Source organism: Saimiri boliviensis, chromosome 10, assembly GCF_048565385.1.
Source record: "Saimiri boliviensis isolate mSaiBol1 chromosome 10, mSaiBol1.pri, whole genome shotgun sequence".
Lineage (NCBI taxonomy): Eukaryota > Metazoa > Chordata > Mammalia > Primates > Cebidae > Saimiri > Saimiri boliviensis.
The window spans coordinates 42,828,349-42,847,044 of record NC_133458.1 but is presented as its reverse complement, the minus strand read 5'-3'; the positions used below and the strand labels follow the sequence as shown (position 1 = coordinate 42,847,044).

Genomic DNA, 18,696 nt, shown 5'->3' with positions numbered 1-18,696 from the left:
TCAACACTGCATCCTCCAATGTTAAATATATTTATATTGGTACTATTAGTTTATCTGTAATAAATGCTGTATTAAACACAAATTCTCAAACAAACATGATTATTTGTTATACAAGACCTTGGCCAAAGGCCACAGGATTACTTAAGTAGTAAAGAATTTATATTTGCCCAAAGAGAAGGCTGGGCTTTGCTTCTGGTTTCTGCAAAGTAAACTATATCAATCCTAACAGGAGTATCCTTGTTTGAGTGGGGACTAGCCTTACTAGATCTTAGAGTAGGACCAGCCACACCCAATGGTCCTAGGGTGAGAGCTAGCTATGACAGAAAGACTAGCAATATAACTTAGGGTGGGGGTTTTGGATCATATAGTACCAGTCAACTTGGAGGCTAACATCAATCATATGGAAAATCAATTAACCAATCACGCCTACATGAGGAAGTTGCAGTAAATGCCAAAGCTTGAGTGAGCTTCTTTGGTTGGTAATACTCCATGTATATTATCAAACATCAAAGCTAGGATAGTAACACATCCTGACTTCACAGAGAAAAGGCAATGGAAGCTTCATGTTCGGAACCCGGCTGGATACTGCCCTTTGCATCTCTTCTTTTAGTTAATTTTAATCTGTTTTACTTTCATGAAATAAACTGTGAGCATAACAATTTTCAGTGGTTGAACATGGTGGCTCACACCTCTAATCCCAATGCTTTGGGAGGCTGAAGATTGCTTGAGCCCAGGAGTTTAATGCTGCAGTGAACTATGATGGCACCGCTGAACTCCAGTCTGGGTGAAAGAACAAGATCCCATCATTTAAAAAAAAAAAGTTTTCAGTGAGTTCTATGAAAATTTCTAATTTCTAATGAAATATCAAACCTGAGGGTGGTTTTGGGAATACCCTCAGCTTGCAATTGAAGGTAATCTTGGGGACTGTGCCTTCTAAGTATATACTTGGCCTTAACTCTTCATAATCTTTATGGTTTTTTCTTGTTATTTATGAATGTAAGAATGATTATATTCTTTGAAAGTATGAATGTTATGTTTTAAATGTATGAAATTCTCATACCACATTGTGGATATAATGAAAAAGTATTTTGATTATATTTATAAAATTCCAAGTGAAAGATCCCATGTAGACGTTATAGAGTGGTATCTGGACTATATAGACTTTACTTAAAAAGAGGCATTAAGATGTTGCTGCTCCAGAGTGGACAAGGTAGTCTCTCTCAAAGTTAAATTTTGTCTGAGCATACGCCACACCAGTATAGTGAATAATAAAAAACTGAGCATTCACAAGATATGCAAGTACGCCTGAGGGTACTTCACTGGATGTTTTCCAGGGTTATCATGGCATTTATCTCTCTCTCTCTCTCTCTCTCTCTCTCTCTGTGTGTGTGTGTGTGTGTGTGTGTGTGTGTGTGTGTATGTGTGTGTGTGTGTGTGTATGTGGGTTCAAATGGCACCTCTACACCAGAGAATATGCTGGATTTGGAGTCCTAAGATCTATTTTTAATGAGTAGCTACAACGTATAACTGCAGTGATGGCAATTCTTGGCAAGACTTGGGCAAATCTCCTAAGTTTTCTTTGACTTGGTTAATTGGAAAACGACAAAATCTAGGAAGTGCAAGGTAGTAATGAAAATAAAAGTCTAAGGGAATCAATGGAAGGAAGGAGCAGACAAGGGGAAAATGAGACCGAAGGAGTATGCAGTACACATAATGGGCTTTTGTGCTAAGCAGAGGTTTTGGGTTTCATTCTGCAGTTTTGATGAGCGATTGAAGAATTTTGAATATGAGCGTTTTTAACCCAATATATTTAGTTTTTAAGATGCATTATACAAATTAGTGACTTATCTACAAGACCACATTTCTTTTCAATAAAAAGATATGGGTTAAATGAATAAATGAATGTTGTTCCCCAAAACTCAAGGCTTGTTTCATTACCAGAGGATGAAGTGCTAATTATTTGACTGCAAACGTATTTGATTTCCTTAATGATAATCATTTCATCATTCTTTCGCTAAGGTAAAAAAGAAAATAAATCATTCTAATGGACTCAGGATAATAACTCAGAGTCCCAATTTTAACAATTTAAAGAAAAACATTAAAATCAATGCTAAATGAAACAAGACATAAAAGAAAAAATTATATATAAATATATAAAGCATATCTGAGTCACTTTTTTTGTGGTTTCAGTGTGTAAAAGGAGGGAAATGTATTAGATTGTCTTTAAGTATCCTTTGGCTCTTCAATTGTTTCTATAAATTCTGCCTTAGCAAAAAAAGTAAGAATGTGTGCTTGGAATTCATTAATAATTTAATAAAAGGTAAACAATCAGTAGAAGGTAAAATTCACTGGGTTATTATATGTTAATGTATCCATAATTTATCTGGATAGTTGTTGTTTTGCTTTTTTGTGTTTATATTTTTATAAGTCAGTTTCAAACCTTCCTGCAGTGGTGGAGCAGAATGAGTGGATCCCTGAAACCCAGGGAAGACATATGTATATTTGGTGATTAATAATTTATCTTAATAAATATAAAAATAAGGAGTAATAAGGTCAACAGCTCTATGTTAAAGTATAGTGACTATAGTTAATATCAATATGCTGTATTCTTGAAAATTGCTAAGAAATAAGAATTTAACTTCTAGAAGGAAGTGTTTGCATCACAAAAAAATAAGCATATAAGGTAATGTGTATGCTAATTAGCTTCATTTCACAAAATATACATATTTCAAAACAACATATTTTATATGCTAAATATATACAATTATATTTGTTAATTAAAAATAAATAATATTTATCTTAACAATTCATTAGAATTTGACATTCTACATCATAGAATAATTAGTAGTAATATTTCAACTATGAGACAATAAAATCAAAATTTCTGGAAAATGTGTTCTGTTACTCCTACACTTTCAGAACCTCACGCCCCCATGCCCAAACACATAGTGCACGATCACACACAGACACATGCACAGACACACCCACAGTTACTTCTGACTCTAAAGTTACTTGTTCAATCTGGTTCGACTTGCTCCTTGACAGTGCGCCCTGCCTAAATGTCTCTGACAAAGTTTCTTTGTCCTCCGATTACTCTAACTATGATAAAGCTTTTCTCATCTATCCATTAACTTTCTTTTGTAATTACATCATCACACTTCTTTTCTTTGCCTGCAAGGCTATCGTCACTGATCCCCATGAAAAGGGCTCCTACTCTTCCCTTAACACACAGCCCAGACCCTTTATTCCTTTTTTTCTCCACCATATACCCTTACTCTTTCTCACCCTTTTTTCTCACTCTTTTGCCTATTCTTTTATCACAGTTCCATTTTGCATGACAGTGTCTCATAAAATTCATTGGGGTTAAATTCTTTGATGATACTTCCTTCTAGTGCTTTCTCTGCTCAAATTGTGTGACGTTTTTGTTTTAGGTTTGTTTCACATTTTCACTGGAATCAAAGTCTAATACATTTTTCATGTTGTTTTCCTGGTATTCTGTTTTTCAGCCCATTTAAATTATCTGATTAGTGAACAAGTTTTATTTAATTAAACCTTTCTAAATCCATCTGGCATGTGCCTTTGGTGGAATAAAAGTAAACATTGCTAGATATTAGAACATGAGTAACCATTTGCTTGTGATGAAAATAATGATAAAGTGGGAGAGCCATTCAACATTTAAATGTTATGTTTTCTTGGGTTTTCTAAATTACATTTTTCATTTTTCCAGCATAAAAAAAAAGAGTTAGCTGATATTATCTCTATTTGCATTGACTTGGCTTCTTTAAGGTGTTTGGTTGATTCCTAATTGTTTATTAATATTTTTATTTGATTGGTGGCACATGCCTGCAGTCCCGTGTACTTGGAAGGCTGAGACAGGAGAATCACTTGAATCCAGTAGGCAGAGGTTGCAGTGAGCCGAGATCTCACCATTACACTCTAGCCTGGGCAACAGAGCAAGACTCCATCTCAAACAAACAAACAAACAAACAAATGCACAGAACTGGTATTTACCCTCATGGTAGGGATCATTCTTATGTGTTTTTCTTTTTTTCTTTTTATTGTTTCTTGGGGTTTTTTTAATGTGTGTAGCTTAGTAAAAATAAGTTCCTTGAGCCTTAGTTTCTCATTTGCATATTGCAGATAATATCTATTTCGCAGATATTTTGGGAGAACTAAATCAAAGGTAGTGTGCAAAGCACCAAGCTTACTGGTATTCAATAATTGTTCATTTCTTTCTGCCTTGTTTTTCAATAATTTTTTTCAATGTATCACACTTAGATTCTGTCAATCCACCTTTATCACTATCTTCAAATGACTTTCACAGATAGGGTCATGATTATGTTTATTAATATTTATCTTTTTAAGTGACTGAAATGGAGAAAAACACAAGATTTAAAATTAATTTTGAATATAACAGGTTTTTTTTTTAGACACATAGCTATCAAAGGCCCAGATGTGCACCATATGAGTTGATGAAAATATACATAGGAAGTTGTGATAAAAGCTTTTCTTTTTTGTCCATCATATCTTAAATTCAAGGTTACTCTTATACAGCTGGTATATATTAAATATAACATTTCAAGTTATAACAAAAATGGCTGGCTTAAGTAGGATGGAAAATTTGAACAGAACACTGGGAATATTTCTTCCTAGGACATGGTAAAGTTGGGAGAGAATCTATGTTTCTAAAACATCTCTTTAATATGGACAAGATACCAAAATCCAAGAAAAATATTTGGGAGATTACATTTTGCTCTATGTGTTGACTTTTATTCATCAACAGTATCTTTTAGAACACACACACAAGTGGGACCACATCTCAAAACACACACACACACAAATAAAAAATATATTACATATACCTCTGTGAGTGCCACTGGAAGAATGTTTGAAATGGCAGAATTTAAGAAAAAACTTCAAATAAGAAAGAAATATGAACTAATAAAGAGAAACGAAGGAAAAGTATGGTGGCAAATGGTATTAGCTCCAAATCTATCATCATTTCCCTCTAATCTCTCTGCCAAGAGAACCCTAATTTGTCTGTCATGACAATGGACTCAGCTCCAAGTAATAAAACATGATCGTTTCAAGGAAGGCAATCTTAGAATTTTGCCCCCATTCCCAACTGCTCTTGAGGCATCATTCAGGTCAGTGAGACATGAAGGAAAGTCTGCTGGGGAGTACTGGCAGAGATTTTCTTTCTTATAAAATGGCACAGAAATGAACATGCTAGAATTGCCCCATCACCCTGTTACTTGCAGTGAACAGGAACATAATGCTTGGAGTTTTTGGAACCATCTTGCAAGCATAAGGTCACAAATATAAGAATCAATACACTAAGGATAGTGGAATTAAAAAATAAAAATTATCCAGTGATTAACAACATGTTTAAGCCACTGGGCCAACCATAAATCTGTATCATCAGATTTCTTTTTAAGGCACAATAATTATGCTTTATGGCTTAAATTACTGTTAGTCAAATTTTCTATTGCTTAGGTAAAAGAGTTCTTAAAGAACACAAAAGTTTCTTGTTTTGGGGGGGGTTGTTATTATAGTAGTTGCTGTTGCTGCTTTTTGTTTTGCATTTAACAAATAATAGGAGAAAAACTGCTTGAAAAATGAAAAATTTAGACAGTCCTAACATTCCCAAGTTGTAAGCAGTCCAAATAGTCATCAATAAGTGAATAGGTAAAGACATTATAGTATATCTGTACAATGGAATACTACTCAGGAATAAAAAGGAGTGAACTATTGATATAAACAACACAAATAAGCCTTAAAATTGTTACATTAGTGAATGATGCCTGACAGAAAAGATGATAGAAGCCAATTTGCATAAAGCTCTAAAACAGGTAAAACCAACCTGTGGTAGAAGAAATCAGAACAATGGTTTTCTTTGTGTGGTTGATTGATGGAGTGGAAAACAAAGTGCTCTTTCTAAAGTGAATAAAAGTTAAATCTCATGACGGAAGTAGGGGTTTCATCAATGTATGCATTTGTCAGAACTCACTGAACTTTGTACTTAATATTCCACAACTCATTTTATGTAAATTATGCTTTAATAAAAGTGGTGAAGGAAAAAGCATGCAATTAAAAAACAAGAAGAACTATATTTTTGCTTAATATGGTAAAGATCAAAGTGGGTTAAAAAAAAAGTATTGTGTAGGATACAATGTGGAGGAAAGAGCGCAATTTGCTGTATGTCAACAGGACTAAGAATTTACTTTACACATATCATTTACATAGGATTTCTACTTTAGTGAATTTGTACTAAGAAAATAATCAGACAAGTGTGTGTGTACATATATATTTATATATACGTGTGTATACATATATATCTATATATATATCCTGATTACTATATATATATATATATATATATATATATATATACACACACACACACACATAAATACATATATAGATTTTCTATCAGTAAATTATAAGTGATTCTTTGTATAAAGAGTGCTCCCTTGGCTCAAAATTATAGTAGTGAGAAATAAAAAGGAAAACCAGAAACTCTGGACTCAATAACAAGATAAAAATTTCCCTGGAACAGAAATGCAAAGCAGTTTGTAAGGCTGAAACATACTTGGTGTTATAAGCAGTGGTAACCAGGAGTTTAGCTCCTGCAGATCGAAGGGGACAGAGTATGTTCCGAAAGGAAGGAGGACCAAAGTCAAACTCACTGAAGGAGATAGAAAAAGTATTACCGGTTTTACATGCTGCCTGAGACTAGCTCAAAGGGAGGCAGTAGGACCAGGACAGCAGGTACAGTGAACACAAAGCTGTTAAATACATCGGGGTGAGAAGAAAGAGAGAGAGTTAAAGGTGACTGAGTTAAAAACAACAAACCAACAACATAGAAAATCTCCCTTCCTCAAAATAATCCTGCAGCTCAAAATTCCAAATCACTGGTAGAAATCTGATGTGAAAATACTCTCAAAACTAAAGGTATCTAAGATCTACAATGAACTTTGCTACAATTACCCCATTTTCATGTAATAATGTGAAAACTTTTCAGAATATTTAGTATATGTGTTGCCGAAGTGAGCACACTTTTCAGAATATTTAAAGTGATGATTGAATTATTGAACATGACAAAATATTATCAAATATGCAATTATATAATCTGTGTAACTCAGATTTTCTTGTTAATCCATACCACACACACAGTTCTTTGTGATGGGGATAAAAGGACTTAATCTTATCATCTTAATGTCCAGGTGGGTGTTGGCAATGGCCTATTAGCAGCCTTCTAGCTAGGATGCTTGCTTTATTCCCAGTGGTTGTCTAGACCACGAATTAACAAATCTGATCCAGCTCTTGTTTTTGTATAGTCAGCAGGTATTTTTGCATTTTTAAATGTTAGTGAAAAAAAATCTAAAGAATATAATATTTTGTGACATATAAAAAGGATATGAATTCAAATTCTGGTGCTCATAAATAAAGTTTTAGAACGTTAAAAGTTCTAAAGTATTAGAACATAGCACTCTCGATAGTTTAAATATTTTTCTATGGCTCTTTCTATGAAGAGTTGGACAGTTGTAACCGAGACCAGATGACCTGCAAAGCTAAAATATTTAGAATCTGGGTATTCACAGAAAAAGCTTGCTGATTCCTGGCCTATGCCATCACTAAGGAATATATTTAAATCAAGATTTCTTATTATCTTGAGGTCTTGAATCTCCTGCTAAACACTTTATCTTCCAGAGTTGGAAGAGAAGACTGTATGCACCCCTGGAGTGGAGGCAAATGCCACTGAAATGTGGAAGCCTAGAGCTCTTATTTGGGAAATCTTATATGTGGGTCCTAGATATGATTATTCTAGCTTGTGCTGATGATTCCATAGTTGTCCTACGATTTCACTGGTTTTGTTATTTACCACAAACAGCTGCTTGTAAAGTTTATACATAGGTAAATTAAGTAGCCCTAATAAGTTAATTCTCGATGTGATTAGTGCACATATGCCTCTGATTCTTCCACCTGGCTGGCTATAGTTTTATGTACATACAAATTACATTATCATCATGTGTTGATACTGATTACAATATGGTGCCCTTCACAGGACACAGGGTTAGAACTGATAAAAAGGTGAGGCCAGAATTGGACATCAAAGTCATAAACATACTACTGGAAGTCAACAACAGCAAAGCAAAATTAGAATATGAATGCACCCAGATAAAATTAATATCTTGGAAAAATCATATAGAGACTCTAAAATAGGTCTGTTTGGGACTGCTCATAGACACAAATCAAGGCAAAATATACATTAAAAGAACAACAAGTATAAAATAGAATCAGGTATAAATTTTTAAAAATAAGAGGTAAGTAGAAAAAGAACTATTACAAAAGCTTATAATAAAAAATACAATCGTTGAAATATAGAGATCTAATTTTTAAGATAAACTCTAAACCAGAAACAGATCATAATAATAACATAAATTAATGAATTGAAGATACTGCTGAGAAACTAATGCAAAATACAGCCTAGAGATATAAAAAGAGGGAAAATATGAAGGAACAATTAAGAAAGATGGGGGACAGACTGAGTATCTCCATTACACAGCCCATAAGCATTTCGGATGTAGAGCAATGAAGGGCATGACAAGGAAGTGTTACTTGAAGGGTATAATAGCAGAACTTCCTAGAAATAAGTTCACCTAGCTAAAATAAAGATAAAATTTTAAAGGCTACAAAAATAAAAAAAGATATTAACTCCTAAAGAACAGAGCGACAGCAACATTTTTCCTCAATAAAAATAGATACTAGAACAGTGCATTGTTATAAAAATAATAAAAAAATAAGAATGTTTCAATAACATGTATGCATATAAAATATCGCCTCAAAAGTAGCATAACAAATAGCAGACCTGAATGGGGGGGGGCAGTAAACAATCAATAACAATTCTAATAGAAGTTTTTTTATAGCCTTCTCAAATCGGCTAAATTAAGCAAACAAAAAATAAGCAAAGATACAGAAGATCTGAAGAATACAGTTAACAAGCTAAAACTAGAAGACATGTATAACTCCAGAACCAAATTTCTTTTCAATCACACATAAAATTTTGGGAAAGTTATCCTTTCGCTAGTTCATAAGAGAAGTATAAATAAATATCATGTAAATTATGTTCTATAGTAATACAATTATCAGTAACAGAAGTTTTAGAAATTCTACCTATCTGAAAACAAAATAACACATAATAAACAGATTTTTTAAAAAAGAAAATTAAAATGTTCTTATAATCAAGCTAAACTAAAAATGTTACCTTTCCAAATATTTTTAGGAACCACTAAGCCATCCTCAGAAGAAATTCATAACAATAAAAAGAATGAAGAGAAACACTTTGTAGTCATGAAAGGAATAATATATCAAGAAGATAAAACATATCATGAATGGTTTTCACTTAATTGCATACTTTTAAAGAATATAAAGCAGTAACAGAGTTACAAATGAAGTGGACAAATTTATAATAATTGCAAGAAATTTCGCACCCCTCTATCAGAAACTGATATATAATAATTGATTGATTAAACCATGGTTCAATCATATATCATATTCTGCTTTCTTCAAAATTTTTACATAGCTCTAGATTAATTTATATACAACAATATATACAACATAGTTACGTGAAAAAGCATATTTAAGTGTCAGTGTAAGAGTGTGTGCATGTGTGTTTATGTGTATGATGAATAAACAAAAATCATTGGGGAACAATATATGCTATTTCTTGGCTAGGCACAGTGGCTCACATCTGTAATTCAAGCAATTTGGGAGGCCAAGTCAGGATGACTGGATCACTTGAACCCAGGAGTTCAAGACTAATCTGGACAACAATTGTTACAAAAAATAAAAAATTAGCTAGGTATGGTGGTATATGTCTGTAGTCCCAGCTACTTGGGTGGTGAGGTGGAAGGATCCTCTGAGCCTGGGAGATTGAGGCCTCAGTGAGCTATGACGGCACCACTGCACTTCAGCCTGGAGGACAGAGCAAGGCCCTGCCGAAAGAAAGACAGAAGGAAAGACAGAAAGAAAGACAGAAAGACAGAAAGAAAGAAAGACAGAAAGAAAGACAGAAAGACAGAAAGAAAGACAGAAAGACAGAAAGACAGAAAGAAAGAAAGACAGAAAGAAAGACAGAAAGAAAGACAGAAAGACAGAAAGAAAGAAAGACAGAAAGAAAGAAAGACAGAAAGACAGAAAGACAGAAAGAAAGACAGAAAGACAGAAAGAAAGGAAAGAAAGAAAGAAAGACAGAAAGAAAGACAGAAAGAAAGACAGAAAGACAGAAAGACAGAAAGAAAGACAGAAAGGAAAGACAGAAAGAAAGACAGAAAGACAGAAAGAAAGAAAGAAAGACAGAAAGAAAGACAGAAAGAAAGACAGAAAGAAAGACAGAAAGAAAGACAGAAAGACAGAAAGAAAGGAAAGAAAGAAAGGAAAGAAAGAAAGGAAAGAAAGAAAGGAAAGAAAGAAAGAAAGACAGAAAGAAAGACAGAAAGAAAGACAGAAAGACAGAAAGACAGAAAGGAAAGAAAGAAAGAAAGAAAGAAAGAAAGAAAGAAAGAAAGAAAGAAATGGTAACTTCTTGATAGTGGAATTTTGGTTAATCTATACTTCCTTATTTCTCTCTTTATTATGTAATTTTTCCCATGAACATATTCATTTTTATATTCAGGAAAAATAACAACAACATTGGCATTTTAGAAAACAAAAGCAAGACTAAATGTCACTTTAAGGTACAGAATTCCTTTATATAATATGCATCTAAAAATCTAAAGGTCACAATTAATTTGGTTCTTTCTTTGCTCAATTTCTTTTTTGTTGGACTGAACTCTAGTTTTTGCCCTCATAGTCTCTCCTTCTACAAGAATCATGAATATACAAAAAAGAAAAAATCATTTCCCAGCTGCCATAGGTGGAACCCAAAGGGGCACAATATTGTGTTTGTAGTAAAATATATTCAAGACAAAATAACATTTCAAACATTGCCAAGGGTACAGCAGCTCTGTGGCACAAAGCACATGCACATGATTGTGCAACCATTACCACCATCCACCTCCAGAATGCCTTTATCTCCCAGCAGTCCTCTTATGCTTACACATGTGGAAATAGGCATTACTGTTCAACAGAAGAATGAGAGGATTTTTTTTTTTTGCTAAATATTATCCAGGGACATAAATTGTCTGTTAAGGGCGGGGGCAGTAGTTATCTCCCCTGGTTTTATTACAATCCCCTTTTTCTTCTAATTCTTGACTTTCTCCATTGGTTCTACATATGTATTTTTAATTTTTTTTTTTTTTTACTATTTATTTTGAAATAATTAGGTAGATAGTCACAGGAAGGTTCAAATATACAGAATGGTTCTTTGCAATTTTCATTGTTTTCTCCAATGGTTACAACATACATAACTATAGTGCAACATTAAAACCAGGAAACTGACATTGCTATGATGCACAGTTCTGTGACATTTTATCACATATGTATTTCTGTGTAGCCACCAGAGAAATAAAAAATAGAACTATTCCATCACAAGAAACATCTCCTATGCTACTCCTTTGTAGTCAGACCCACTCCCTTATCCCATGACCACTAATCCCTGGAAACCACCAAACTGTTCCCATCTCCATAATTTATGTAGAGACTGTTACATAAATGGAATCATGTACCACGTGACCTTTGAGATTGGCTTTTTTCATTCAGCATAATGTCCTTAATCCATCCAAGTTATTATATGTATCAATAGTCCATTACCTTTTTATTGCTGAGTAGTATTCCATGTATATATGTACCACAGTTTGTTTAACCATTCACATATTGATGAATATTTTGAGTTTTCCAGTGTGAGGAGATTGCAAATAAAGCTGCTATAAAAATTCCTTTACAAGTTTTTGTATAGGCCTAAATTTTCATTTTTCTGGGATAAATGCCCAGGAGGGCAATTGCTCAGTTGCATAGAATCTGTTTCATTTTAAAATAAAATGCCACACTAATTTTTAGAGTGGCTGTACCATTTTATATTCTCACCAGCAATGCATTAGACATCCAGTTGTTCCACACTCTTGCCAGCTGCCATTTTTTATATTAGTAGTTCTAATGGATATGTAATAGCTACTGATGATTAAATATTGCCTCATGTGCAATATTTGCATTTCATCTGTATTTCCTCTTTGGTGGAATGTCTTCTCATGTCTTTTGACAATTTTCTAATTGACTATCATTTTTCTAGTGTTGAGTTTTGAGAATTTTTATCTTTTTTCAGATATGTGGTTTGCCAATATTTTATCCCAGTAGTTCAACTTTTCATCCTTTTAACAGGGTTTCACAGAGTAAAAGTTTTAATTTTGATAAAGTTCAATTTATAAATTTATTTTTAGTATTATGAGTTGTCATTTTCATTTATATGCATGCTCCTGTCCAAATAGTAGCTCTTGTACCTTTTTTGAATGCCTACTTTGTAAAATATATGACAAAACTTACTCTTACTTTCAAAAGGACTAATTTAATAAGTGACTGGTTAACTTTAAGGATTATCAAAATTGCCTATGTTAACATTTACACATCAGTAAATTAAACACTCTTAAGTGTACTGCCTCCATGAGAGTCTGAAATCTACCAAAATCAGAACCAGTAATCAAAACCTGAATATAGTCAAAGATATATTTTAGAATAGAAGATGTCAGAATATAGAGCTAAAAAATTGAACACTTACTAGTAAGACAATTTTCTTATATGGTTTTTTAAATTGCAACCTAAAATCAATTGGTTAAAACTTTTCTCAGTAAATTTTTCTTGTACCAATTGCATGTTAATCCCAAATGTCACTAAATGAGAAGAACCATTTTTCATGGTGAATTTCCTTTTTTATCTATCATTATTTTAAAAGTAAAAAAAAAAACCCCATTCAATAATTACTATGTCAAGCATCTCTCTTGCTACATAATTTTCAAATTATATTTTAGAGTTAGTCTGTAGTTGGCAAAATAACAGTGACACCTATTCTGTTTAATGACTGTGAATGGTAGAGATAGTATATCTCTGACATACTTTTAACTGAGCCTGCTCCACCAAATCTCCATACAGATAATGTTTCTTTTTATCTTTTTTTCTTTTCTCTTTTTGAGACAAGATCACACTCTGTTGCTCAGGCTGGCTCGCAGTAGTGAAATCAGGGTTCACTGCAGCCTTGACCTGGGTTCAAGTGATCCTACCACCTCAGACAGCCGAGTATGAGGCCACAGGCACGCACCACCACTGCCCGGCTAATTTTTAAATTTTTTGTAGAGACACAGGTCTCTCTATGTTCCCTAGGCTAGTCTTGAACTCCTTAACATAACTGATCCTCTCACTTTGGCTTCCCAAAGTGCTGGGATTACAAGTATGAGCCACTGCACTGGCCCAGATTGTTTCTTCTAAGCATCTTAGACTTCAACTGTGGTTGATAACTAAGGTATATATCTAACAGTAAATGCAATGCACCTGATTATCCTTTATCTTCACTTCAAGATTATCTTCTCTGGCCAGCAAGTTCTCCAGAAGGCACTGTAGAATTGGCAAAATAAGGAAACTTAAGCATCCACTGCAAAGGAAACCTAAATATCCACACCTTTCCAGAATGTTATCAAGGAAGCACTCCCCAACATTCTGCCATAGAAGAGAACTGGTCCTGTTCTGGTCCTAATGAACAGGTGCTCGTTAGATGTTTTCTCTTCCACCTGTGTCGCCTCATGTTGGTAAAAGAATCCCTCCTAAGTATCAAATCCTTGATGAACTTGATGACTGTAGAATTAAGGACTTGCCTCATATAAAGTTCAAGGTGGCTACTAAGCAAAATAAGGAACCCATGCTCTGTCCAAAGCCAATAGTGAGGAGGCAATGAAAATGCAAAGGTTTATAAACTAGAGCTAACTCTCGATCCCTCTACAACAGAGACTCTTAGGGGAGAAGACTGACCCCAGACCCTGTTGTAGAGGGATCAAGAGTTAGCTCTAGTTTATAAACCTTTAGAAAGAAATAACAAAGAATTGACAAGAAGTCTAGGTTTGCCTGGGGGAGTGGAGTCAGAAACAGCAAGCTTCCAAGAAATAAGTACTACAGTTCCAGTTTAGGCTATAAATTTCCAGAGGTAATCTGCTCAACGTGTAATCAAGAGAAGTTTTAAGGACACTTATTTTGAAATGCAAGAAATTTGGGAAAGAGTTTGGGTAGTTAGCCATCTCTGGACTCTGTTTCCTGACTACTTTTAATGAAAAGACTCCAAGAAGTATCACTTCATAACAAAAATCCATACCCAAATTCTTCCTTTGGGAAGAATCTTGGATTAGGGGACCTCTAAGCTCTTATCTAACCCAAAGATTATGATGCTACGCTATTAAATATTGACAGACAAATAATGTGGACTCAATAAATATTTGCTGAAATGAATCAAACTGAATTGAATTCAGGAAGTAAAAGGGTTTATGTTTTATGACTATAGTTTATCTAATTCTCACAGTCAAAGAGCTGTATGAACTTCCTTTCCTTTGAAAGTCCTACATATGCTTGCCACATTTCCCTGGTAAAATCTGCAAGGTATAGCTCATCTTACTAATCACATTTTAGAAGTCAAATTGCCTTCAGTGGTTCATTTTTTGCATGCCCTTTCCCAATAGCATTATGTTCCAACATAGAGTTTTCATATCCTTTATGTAAAAATAAATTACCTGAACTTGATTGCATATAGGATCATGGACTAATGAACATGGATTTTTGCTTAACAGATATCCATTTTTTTCTAGCGATGATACTTTATGATTTATGATCCTTAATGACCTAGTTATTTGAAAAAACCATAGAGGGTATCAATGAGTTTTCTTCAATTGGTTAAAATATCATACATTTCTTTCACTAGTTCAGACATCTTTGTCTTTGATCCTGATTCACAGAATTTAGTGAGGAGGTGGAAAAGAGAATTGTTACAGAAGATGAATCAACAACATGATGGACAAAGGATCACAGAAGTAATAAAAAGATTTTTTATAACTTCAAAAAAAGTCAGAAAATGTAAGAATCTTTGGGTAAAGAAATGAAATCTCACTTTAGCAGAAATTTATCTGTCTAATACATATCATATATTCTTATGAGAGGAACCATATTTATTTATGATCATGAAAACACTGATAATATTCTGTATAATAGTCTTGAAGTAAACTCAAATATGTACTTGGTGTTCATATACTCTTAGAATATTATCAAAATAACTAAATAATATGCTCACATTGCATATTCCTATCATGAAAATTATTTTATATGCCTTTTTAACTTTACCAGTTTGTTTAAATCACAAGGCAATGTTGATATTATTAAAACTGATTATATAATCAATAAGATCAGGATCTAGAAATGGCTTTCTATGGCTTTCCATAATTTAAACTTTCCAAAAAATTAGGCATAAAATTCTTATTTTTATAATACAATATGAAGACAGATGTATACTTATTAACAGAGTAGGAATCCTATTGTCTTGATATGCATATTGTAATTTGATAAAAAAAATATTGATTTGTTAATTTTTACTAAACAAATTTAGAACTTGCATTGACATTCTCTACTCAACTACTGTAACTGTGCTATAACCTAATTTAAAAAATCTCAAGAGACAATGATTGTTTCTTACAATTAAATATGAACTGAGAATCTAGTCTTATTCTCTCAGTTTGTAGATTGTTTTTACTCATTTACCTAGGACAAGACTGAAAATACTTTAACAGTTATCCTGTTCAAGGTAATCAAAGCTTAAAAAGTCTTTTGCTATATGACTTTTGATAGACATATATAGGAATTCACCAAATTAAAATGGATTCTATTGCAAGCCCAAAACTTGGAATGCATTTTTTTCAGAAACAATGTTGTAAATGATATTCAAATACCCTGCTGGCTCATGAAATGTACTTGTCATATGTAGAAATGCTACTTACTTATATTACAGAATGTGTAATATCTCTTTTCAATAAATAAAATAAAAAGTAAGGATTGAAATGTAATTTTATCTTTAACGTTTGTACTATGTTTAAGATAAATCCAGTTTTACTAGAGGATGTTGATTGGAGGTCATTCTAAAAAAAAAAAAAAAACCCTGAAATTCTACAACTTAAATGTAATCTCTCTTTCTCTCTGTTTTGTTGTTGTTGTTGTTATTTTGAGATGGAGTCTCACTTTGTTGCTCAGGTTGGAGTGCAGTGGTGCCATCTTGGCTCATTGCAGCCTCTGCCCCCAGGGTTCAAGCTATTCTCCTGCCTTAGCCTTCTGAGTAGCTGGAATTACAGGTGCCTGCCACTGCACCTAGCTAATTTTTGTATTTTCAGTAGACACACACGGGGTTTCACCATCTTGGCCAGGCTAGTCTTGAACTCTCAACCTCATGATTCACCTGCCTCGGCCTCCCAAAGTTCTGGGATTACAGATGTGAGCCACTGCGTCCGGCCTTAAATATAACCTTCCTTATCAATGTTTTTTTTCCACTATCTATTGCTGTGTAACAACTAAACTCAAATTTAGCAGCTTTAAATCAACAAATATTTATTAGAGTTTTGAGGGTCAGATATACAGGAATGGCTTACCTGAGTGGTTCTTTTCTCAAGGTTATTAAGTTGTTAGCCAGGGTTCCAGTCATCTCAAGAAGATTCAACTGGGGAAAAAGGGTCTGCTTCCAAGTTCAGTCACATGATTGCTGGACTTAAAACCTAGACGACAGGTTAACAGATGCAGCAAACCACCACGGCACATGTACATTTATGTAACAAAACTGCATGTTCTGCACATGTATCCGAGAACTTAAAACAGAATATTTATGTTCTTTTACATTCATTTCGGTTTTTAAATTTCCTTTACTTTCAGTTTTTTTCAGTTTCTATTATAAAATTATTTTCCTGTGATAAAATAATGACAAATTAAAAATTCTCATTTTATAAAGGTGCATCTATGTAAGAATAACATACTTTAAGGAGACTGAGTCCCTCTTCATAGTTGTTAAACCCACCATTGTCTTTGATATTATTGTATTTTTACCACAACTTCATGTTTTGGTCCAGAGAGTATAAATTTTTTGAGGTAAGTATTTGGTGAAGTGAATATTTTTAGTTCAAAGATACATTGTTAGATTTATTTTTTAAGTGATTATCAGAAACAAAAAAATAGGGCTGTGTTATTTTCTTACTGTAGCCTTAACAAATGTTTTCTAGTCTTACAATGTCTTGGATAGACCTCTATCTTATAGTTTATTGAAACTCATGTTTTATTGAATTAATCTACTTACAATACCTTATTTCCCTCATTAGAATGTGAGGTTTTGGTATGGACCTAATCTTACACATCTTTAACTCCCTGAATACCTACCACAGTGCTTAATATATAAATATTTGTTGAGCCATTAAATAATGCAGTTGAGAATTTGAATGCCAGATTTAATATATACATTTATAGCTATCTGCTAAGTTCTTTAATATGAAAATCATCAGTTATAACTATTTTAGCTAGACATTTAGATAGCAAAGCAAAAATATAGGTTTGCTAAAAATAATATACAGGTAAAAATACATTTGATAATATTCTGACAGAGTGTATTTTATACATGAAATATATTTTTTTAGGTCATGATTTTCATTCATTCATTCATTCAAGCCAAAAAAAGACTATTAAATATCTCATATTTCTAGACATCTTTGTTGTCCCAGACTAAATATTTAAGATTTAACTCCATTGACTGCAGAAAACCTTTGCCTATTTTAAGTAATATGTGTTTTAGATGTGTCTTGGAAAGCAATGAGGAGGATGAACTTGAACAAAGAGAGACTGAAAGTAGGGAAGGTGATTAGACAGTAGTCAAGATTGATCATGTAAAAAATTATAAAGGCTCAAGGTAAGGCAATAATTATGAGGACAGATGGGAGGAGATGATGGAAAAATTAATAGTTAATAATGAACATGGCCCAATGCTGCTTGGATTTGAGAAGATGGAGGAGTTGGCAGGTATGACTTGGATTGCTTTGGCTTTAGGGGCTGGGTGAATTAAGGTACCATTAACTATTGGATTGCTGCTTGGATCCAATAGTCATGCCAGCCAGGTGGCATAAGGAGCAGCTGGCCAAGGAGAAAAAAGGGCAAATTGGTACCATTGCACAATCCAAATGGAACAATTAATAAGCAATCGAATAAATTGATCTGGAGCTTGCAAGAGAAATATCTACAGAAAAATTGGAAAGTTGTGGTTGTGAGGATAGTGACAAAGATCATGGCAGAAAGAAGAAAAAGGAGGAGGACGAGAATAGAAAGAAGGAGATACAAGAAGGAGAATGAGAAGGAGAAGAAGGAGAAGGAATTAGGATAAATGACTGAATCTTTTTATGATTTGTCACAATTAATAACTTCTGTATGTTCTTTGGGTAAACTGCTACGGTTATAGGAACCATATGGTTATTAAAATAAAAATCTACACTGATGCAAATCTTGATACAGTCCTTTTTTGCTCATAGCTTTTAAAAAATTAATATTATCTTTTGTCTCATAGCTTCATGTTAGTCTTTATTTCTTAAAACTGTAGTGGAGGTAAGCTGCTGATGAGATTATGGGTTTCTCTTATAAGTCTCTGGAGATAATTAACCCTGAAAAACATCATAAACTGTGGTTTATTTTAGCACCTCTTGCCATCAGTTTTTCTAT

General features: G+C 33.4%; 1 long non-coding RNA gene across 1 annotated transcript in view; it reads right to left on the bottom strand.

Moving 5' to 3' along the window:
- LOC141580172 (uncharacterized) overlaps nucleotides 1-18,696 on the bottom strand; it is a 143,102-nt gene that overhangs the window by 120,167 nt on the left and 4,239 nt on the right. Inside the window, exon 4 of the long non-coding RNA XR_012512262.1 lies at nucleotides 16,599-16,721. This is a non-coding gene — a long non-coding RNA (uncharacterized LOC141580172). The remainder of the gene's footprint in view (nucleotides 1-16,598; nucleotides 16,722-18,696) is intronic.